Below are 8934 nucleotides of genomic sequence, written 5' to 3'. Positions count from 1 at the left end.
GTACTTTCACCCAGAGCTACTTTTACAGGGTGTCAGATACCGCACATCACCCTGTCAAAGATGTTCCCCAAACATCTGGACTGGAGTTTAGGACAGATGTCTGATCCGGTCAGTGACATCCAGGTTGTAGCACATGGCAGGAAGTTAATTAAAGTTTATCGAATAAATAAGATTGATGTGGTAGTTATCTATCTAGCAGAGGTAGTTGAAGGCATAGGGGTGGATGAAATTACTGAGGGGAAAAACAAGAGAGAAGGAAGGAACAGGGAACAACTAATTTCTGATAGAAACTGAATCGTCTGACCACAAGAGACATTTGGGTTTGAGACTCTGGAAGATCCTAACATTGGTATTTTTAAATAAAAATGGGGGCATATCTATTTTAAAAAGATGTTTAATTTCTGTCTCTTATGTCTGAAGAGATTTCAAAGAATAGATAGCCTACCAGATAAGTAGGATGCCAAGCATTTTGTGATATGATTTCAGTTAGATTGCTGTTTTTTACATTGGTCTCACCAGTACCAACTAGGAGTTTTGGAACAATAGCATGTTCAATAAAATGGCATCAGTCCCTGGGAAATTGTCTCTTGTACAAAATGGCTAAGTAGGGTCTCTATAAAGACCTGTAATTGAAGGGAAGTGAAAACAAATTTTTTGCTTACAGTTTCAGTGGATTTAATTAGAATGTATACATATGGATAAGCCAGCCCATTCCACATGGAATATGTATCTAATAGACTCAGAGTTGGAGTTCTAGCAAACAAATCCCAAAACACCAGAATAGACCAGTGATTCCTCCACTTTTCTACCAGAGAGGCAGCCTAACTTAGTTATTTAGACTGAGGGCATTTACATCAGAGAGACCTGGTTTTGATTCTTATCTACTTCCTAGCCCTGTGACCTTGTGCAAGTTACTCAACCTCTGTAGCCCTAGTTTTCTTGTCAGTGCTTCACAGAAAAATGAAAGAATCTACTTCAAAGGGTTTTGTGAAAATTAAATGAAAAAGATGAAGCCTTTAAGGCAATCCCTGACACATTCCACTGCAGAAAGATGTAATAGAAATACTATCCTATCCCAAACTTATTATATGCCAGCTACTGTGCTTAAGTACTTCAAATACATTATCTCAATTAATCTTTTGAGGTAGGTACTATTTCTTATCTGAATTTCACTCATGAGGAATCTGAGGTGTGATGATCCCAGTAATCAGAGAGCTATAAAAATACCTACTTAGCACAATTGCCTGCAGGTAAGCACATGCATACAAATGCAAAGGTATTGACATACCTTTATTGACAATCCCACATTTCCTGGCACTTCTCTGGAACTGGTAGCGCTGGAATAGCACAATGGCATTAGTGGAAATGGCTGGAGGAGCACCCACTCAACCAGCAAGAGTGTTTTCATGAAAAGGGGAATGGTATTACAAACAGCGTAACTCTGTCTCTAACTTGCCCTAGGACCTTGAATAAGTCATCTAAGTAAGTCTTTGGGCCTCAGTAACCTCACCTGTAAAATGAGGGGGCTGGCTCAATTCTAGAATCCTCTAAATCTAAGCAGCCCTAAAGCCTACCACCATGTACAGGCAGTTCTATACAAACACTCTCGCCCCCATGGCAACGGCCACTCACCTTGCAGCAGCACTGGAATGCCACTCTACTCCAGCCAGCAGTACTATTTCCATCGCAAATTCCTGGGTGAATAGAGGGCTTGAATGGGGGAGGAGTCTGTTGGTCAGAAATCTTAAAGCCCCTGGCTGTCAAAGAACTTCTGGAATAAATTGTCTGTGGGTGATGTGCATGTGCTAAATCAGTATTTATGCAGCTTCGGTATTTAATTCACAAAATCACCCTTTTAGCAGGTAGAGGAGCTATCTTAGCTGAGACTTAAAGGGTCACTTTGCCACTAAGTGCTGAGTCAATGAGTGAAGGAGACTGTGGCCCAAGTTCATAAGCACATTGGCGAGGATGCCAGAGGAACATTGCCAGAACGTTTTTAAATCAATCCAGATTTTTGAGAAGCAATTCCATTATTTATTTCCAAGCTTCACAGACTAGTAAGACTCTCTTATGATAGACATTATCAGAGCTTCATCTTAGAATCAGAGGGCCCCTGAGGCAAAGGGTCGAGGATAAAGGTGTGAGAGAAAGAGACCCTCTCTTTTCAAGGAAAGCAGATGTCCTTGCTTTCTACCACTCTATTTTCAAGCCTCTGAGAAGTTGTTTTTGAGTCTGTTGCTGGTAGTGGTGATGACAATGCTGAATTCGTGGAAAGGAGGAGCATCTGCTTTTTCCTCCTCCACAATGCTTCCTTAGATTTGAGCTGGAGAGTATAAGGGGGAGTTTTAGAACTCGAATGTAAATGAAGTGGATGCTCAATGAGACGCCAAGTTCAAACAACTGACTTTTCTGAGAGGGAGTTGGTCCAGGAGAAGATGCAATGCGCACTTCATTAGGTCCCCACCTGAGGGCAGCAGTGCTGGTCTTTGCTGCCTCCCTGTGGTTGCCAGCAGAGAGATCTGTCTTACAAAGACACGGAAGAGAGTGTGGAGATCAGGTGGGAGGTTGGGAATCGGGCTACTGAGAGTTCTCCGAAGAGGGCTTTCTATAGTCAGATATACAGCTGTGCCTTTGGAGCTGGGGGACTCCTGGAATGAATGAATGGGTCTCTGCTGAAGACTAAGCAGCAGAACTTGATGAGAGACACAGCAGCTGTGACATTCAGGGGAAATAAAAAGCTGGCTGCTCCTGAACAAAACTGTGGAGTTGGAATGGACTGATTTTCCCTTTACCACTAGAGGGCACAATATGAAAAGAAGATCTGGGTTTTCTCACCCTCTCAAAGTGGCTAATGGCTCTGGAGGAATTCTAAGTTTCAGAAGGGATAAATCTTGATCTTACTAACATGGATATTTGCTCAAGCCATTTTCCTGCTTACAGAATTTCAGTGGTTCCCTCAAGTCTCCAGAATGAAGTCTGAGCTGATGAGAATGGCATACAAAGCTCTTCCTGAATTGTCCCTTGGTCTTCCTTCCTAACTTTACTGGTTTACCCCCTACTCCCCAACTGAACATACACAACCCTAGGGGAAGTAATGAGGTGGGAAGGGCAGGGGCATTGAAGTAAATTATCCCAGTCTCCTCCTTTTCCCACTCTCACATTCAACTCCACTAATTCCTGTCCATTCTATCTTTTAGATAAATTCTGAGGGCAGGAACCTCATCTAACGTCTATCTTTATATATATCCTCACTGCCAGGTACTCTTAGTAGGAGCCCATTAAATATTTATTGATCAAAGTCATAAATGAATGAATACATCCATGTCATTGTTAGCATCCTAATCCACCTTACCACAATCTCTCACCTGGTCTGTAAATAGGAGCCCAAGGGGTCTCTCTCTGTCCCCCTTTGCTCCCTGTAATCTGTTTTATGTTCTGCAACAAGAGTGATCATTCTGAAATGCAAATCTGCTGAAAATCCTTCAGTGGCTTCCCATTGCTCTTAAAATAATATCTTAATGTGTCCCACAAAGTAAGTAAAACTTAGCAGTTTTGGCACTTGCTAGTTAGGTGATCATAAGATTGTTACTAAATCTCACTGAGTCTTGGTTTCCTCATTTAAAAATGTGAACAATAATTATTCTTACTTGATAGGGTTGTTGAGAGGATTAAATAGGCTAATACACGTAAAATGCTTAGTGGAGGGTTGGGTTCTGTGCCCAATAAATGGGAACTACAATTATCAGGACCTGAGTGATGTTGTCCCTACCTGCCTCTTCCTGTTCCCTCATGTCCTGGCAGCCCCAGTAAGGTACTTTCAGATCCTGGAATGTGCTGCACTCTTTTTTATTCCTATTCCTCTTTCTGGTCCTAATGTACAGTTTACTTCCTCTAAGATTTTCTTGACATCCCATGTCTGGTTCAGGTAGCCCTGCAGTGGGTTCCCATAGCCTGCTGTATGACCTTAATGGCATTTGTTACTACTCCTGGTATTGTGACTGGTACTTAGCAATGCCTCAGTTAATGTGTTGAATCAACTCTAGGCCTACTGCATTTCTATTTTCCATGCTCTTTGTATATGTCGTTTCTTCTTTATGTTGTACACAGAATATCTTGACTGCTACATCCGTATTTCCTTTCCAAGGGAATCCCTCCTGCAACCTCTGTTGAGGAGGCAGCCCTCGATAGCCAAAGTTCATATACAGTTCACAGAGGTACATTTGCCTTAGCTGATTGGACCAGAATTGGCATCTGATGCAATCCAGAACCTAATCAATCTTACAACATACCTGGCACCAAAAAAAAAAAGAGTAGATCCATCAGACTCTCACTCTTTAAAACTTGAGTGAGAAAAGGGGGAGAATGAAGCTATTAATGGCATGAACAAGAGCTAAAATGATGTATAAGGAAAACCCATGAGACAAACTCAGAGTCATGAGGGGTCAGGGCAAGCTATTATCTATCAGGAAATAGAAGCTATGAGGTAGAGGACATCAATAAAAAGCAAAGAATAAGGAACCAGCCTGTAGTGGTAAAAGAGGCCCTGTCAGGAGGAGAATGGCTAAGTCATGCTAATGACTGAGCATCAGGATGAATATAGCTGAAATGCTGTCTCCTGCTCTTCTGGGCTGTTAGTTTACCTGGATTTCTATGATCTATATCTTTTAAATAAAATTGTTGAACTTCATGAGATGAGTTGTCCTTTGCAACCCACAGTGCCTAATGGATAAACCATTTCTCTCTTTTAGGAAAACCCAAGCATCCTTCAGGGCTGAATTTCTGGTGCTCTTCTCTGTTCTCTTTCTCTATTAGAGAAGCACCTGCCATATTACCTATAATCATTGGTTTGTCTATCTGTACCATGTGGATATCAGACTGTGCACTTCAAGGACAGTGTATCTTGTCTGTTTCTCAGAAACGTATTCTCTCTAGAAGCATATTTGATATATAAAACCAGATGCTGATCTAAGTACTTTACATATTTAATTTTTTTGATCCTCATGAAAGCCCTCTAAGTGGATAATATTATTTTCCTCATTTGACAGATGGGGAAAGTGAAGCACAGACAAAATCTTGCCAAAAGTGCAAAGTAAAGAGCTCCTGGATTCAAACCAGGAAGTTTGTTTTGGTACCAGAGTCCATGAGTTTAACGCGTATGCAATATGGCCTTGAACTAAAGGGGATTGCAGACAGGGAATAGTTGTTAGTATGACTGTTTGAAAATTCTTATACAGGGTACAAAGTACCTTCACACGTATTATATGAAGACATCAGGCGTCTCCTCACTCTCTGTGGTAAAGCAGCCAGCAGTTCTAGCCCTGAAATACCAAATACCCAGACTCCTCCTGCAGGCACAGAAAATGAAGTAGAAGGGCACATACAGACATATTTTGTAAACTTCATGGACCCTCAGAGGTGTTAATACCTAATAGGTTGATCGGATTTCTAGGCTAGTGTGTAAAGAAAGAATTGTATTAGAATATGAAAGCCTTTCCTCAAGAGCAAAAGAGCCACTTTCTCAGCTATTCCAAGAGAAAAGAGTCTTTCCAAAAATGGACGACTAAGGGAAGGGTATGAATGGATAGAGTGGTGGGGAGGGTGCATAAAGCGGTGTTTCCACTTTGTACTATTGTGTTTTTTTTTGGTATCATTAATCTACAATTACATGAGGAACATTATGTTTACTAGACTCCCCCCATCCCCAAGTTCCCCCCACATAACCCATTACAGTCACTGTCCATCAACGTAGTAAGATGTTGTAGAAACACTACTTGTCTTCTCTGTGTTGTACAGCCCTCCCTGTGCCCACCCCCAACATTATACATGCTAATCATAATGCCCCCTTTCTTCCCCCCACCATCTTATCCCTTCCTTCCCACCCATCTTCCCCAGTCCCTTTCCCTTTGGTAACTGTTAGTCCATTCTTGGGTTCTGTGAGTCTGCTGCTGTTTTGCTCCTTCAGTTTTTTCTTTGTTCTTATACTCCACATATGAGTGAAATCATTTGGTACTTGTCTTTCTCTGCCTGACTTATTTCACTGAGCATAATACCCTCTAGCTCCATCCATGTTGTTGCAAATGGTAGGATTTGTTTTCTTCTTATGGCTGAAAAATATGCCATTGTGTATATGTACTACATCTTCTTTATCCTTTCATCGACTGATGGACACTTAGGTTGCTTCCATTTCTTGGCTATTGTAAATAGTGCTGCAATAAACATAGGGGTACATCTCTCTTTTTCAAACTGGGCTGCTACATTCTTAGGATAAATTCCTAGAAGGGGAATTTCTGGGTCAAATGGTATTTCTATTTGTGTTTTTTGAGGAACCTCCATACTGCTTTCCACAATGGTTGAATGTACTATTGTTTTTAAAGGAATCTGAGTTTAGGGAGCTCTTGCAGATGCCTTCATTGGCAACTTCAACCGTTTCTTTGGGTTGCCATGACAACAGGGAGCCAAACTTGGGGATTGTTATTGGTGAGTGATAAGGAGCCAGTTGAAAGGAAAGCTTTTTGAGGAAACCTGGGACAGTTGGGTTGGGGTGTGGAGCAGGTGTTTATGTAGTGGTACAGGACAAATCCAGATGCCTCCTGGCACCCTATGTGAGTAGCTTACTCCTATTTGCCTTCATCTCAGAGATCTGAGTGAATGGTGCAGGGGCAAGGGCTGATGGTAGCAACTGTTTGGCACAAGAATATTCTCAAGTATAAAGGTGCTGTGTAAGGACGGGAAGAGTATTTGGGCTCCTCAGAACGTGAGGGAACAGCAGGAGATGCCTGTACCTAAGTAAAATTCACCCAGGAAGTGATTGAGATTCCTGGTGACACAGCCATATGGCTTTTGCTTACTCCCATTCTGTGGGCAGTATATTTATTTTGCAGAGCAGCTGAGGTGTATAAAGGATTGTGTTTTCCTCGCTGTCACATTTAATCCTTCCCCCATCCTCAGGCAGACTCTCAGATGAAGGCTCAAGGTGCCCCTACCTATCCTCCTGGCCTGAATTCCTGCCCAAGATCAAGGATATTGGCATTTTCCTATATCTCTGATGTTCCCCCTAGAGTAGGAGGCTCCAGGGGACCACAGCTGACTCTGCCAGGCACAGAGGGTTGAGTCATCCTGCAGGCGTCAGGGCTGTTAGCAACAGCTCTGCTGATCTGTATGCAGCTCCAACTCCCTCTCCAGTTCAGTTTTGGAGCTGTCTTGTTTCAGAAGTGAAGAACGGAACACAGATGGCTGGTAACAGGGGCCTCCTTTCCCACTGAGCCCAACCTGCTAATCCTTTTATAGGAGAAGAGAAAATAAATGGTGAATGGAGCAAAAAAGGAGAGCCCATTTCTGCACTGTTCTTTGAGTTTTGTTAGAAGGTTCCGACAACAACCTCCAGCTACCCATTATGTGTTCCAGGGCTAGTCCCTTCCTGGTCTTCTTTCTCCTCCTCCACTTCTTTTCTGTTCCCTCTTTCCATTTTTCCATCCCAGTTCCTTATTTTCTGTAGTAGTGTTTAATCTGATGGGGTATTTTGCTGAATGCCTTCTATTTAACCAGGCAGTTCTAATCCATGCATGTAAAAGAAAATAAAATGCACTAGAAGTTCAGAGTGGCTGATCTCTTAGGAGTCTCTTTACCTCTTTATCTCTTGGAAGGATTTTTAGTTTCTTCTCTTCTACTGAGGTAGTTTAATGCATTACAAGGAACATAGGCTTTGGAGTCAGAAATGGACCAAACCCATCCTAAAAAATGAACAAATACATAAAAATTTTTAAAAATCTGCTCTGCCATTTACTAGCTGTGTGATCTGGGGCAATCTACCAAACCTCTCTGAGCTCCAGGTATGGCGTCTGAAGATATATGTATCAACTTTGCTAGTTGGTTTATAGATTAAATTAGAGGTACAACATAGTATCTGGAACATAATAAATGTGCCCAGTAAATGTTAACTCTCTCTCTTTTCTTCCCATTTCCTGCTGCTGTAGTACCATGTCCCTGATTTTAAAGATTCTGAAAAAGAGCTCCCATTGAGAAAGTTAGCTTCCATGCTTAGGTGCTGCTGATGCAGTTGAAGAAAGAAAGGCAAGTGGGAGGTGTAAGCGTTTTGCAAGACTAGAGAACCAAGATGTTGTAAAAATTAGTATGTGAATTTGCTAGTGTTGCTTTTCCCCAATTTAGGGATTCCTGATGGAGATGTTGGTTTTCTTATGTTGCTGCAGCAGCATGGTTGATACTGATTTATTATTCACAGAAGATAATATGCTGGGCTGCTGATTGACCTTAGGTAAGTTATTCTCCCTCCCTAGGTTTCATCAGAACAAAGGACTGCTCCTCTTCACTGCAGGAAAGGAGGAGGATTGGTTGAAATTTGTGTAAATTCCAGGAGAAAAGTTAAATATGATTTGATATCACCCTTGGCATTGAGAATACTGGAAATGTTTGAACAATCAGGTCAAATGGCACTGTTCAATTTATGTGATTACCAAAGACTCAGCTGACACAGGGCTGTGGTTTGACATGGTTCCTTTGTTGCATATAATAAACATGTGTAATGTCAATTATACTAATGTGCTTTGCTCTAGTTGTAACAAGACGGAGGCTGATGACGAGGCCAGGACCCTGTACCTCATTCTCTGTGACCAGGCACTCTCTGACAACACGTTTTTCCTGTCCTCTTTGTAACTGGTAATTAGGTTCTCAGCTGAGCTGTCAAGAATCTTGATAGGTTTCATAGGCAGTCACCATCTGACAATTTACAACTGTGGGCTTTTCACAGCTGGCATGTTCCTTCCCAGGGAACCAAAATTTCTCAATCTTAAGCAAATCCTATCATTCAAAGAGTCTGACCTGACAGGAAAACCAGCTTTCTCAGTGAGTTATCCAATTTCAAAACAGAGTATTAGGTCCAGTGGTGGTGAAGGGGAAAACCTCTGTATTCATCAATGT

Source organism: Manis javanica, chromosome 4 (genome assembly GCF_040802235.1).
Source record: "Manis javanica isolate MJ-LG chromosome 4, MJ_LKY, whole genome shotgun sequence".
Lineage (NCBI taxonomy): Eukaryota > Metazoa > Chordata > Mammalia > Pholidota > Manidae > Manis > Manis javanica.
This window is presented reverse-complemented; position numbering follows the sequence as displayed.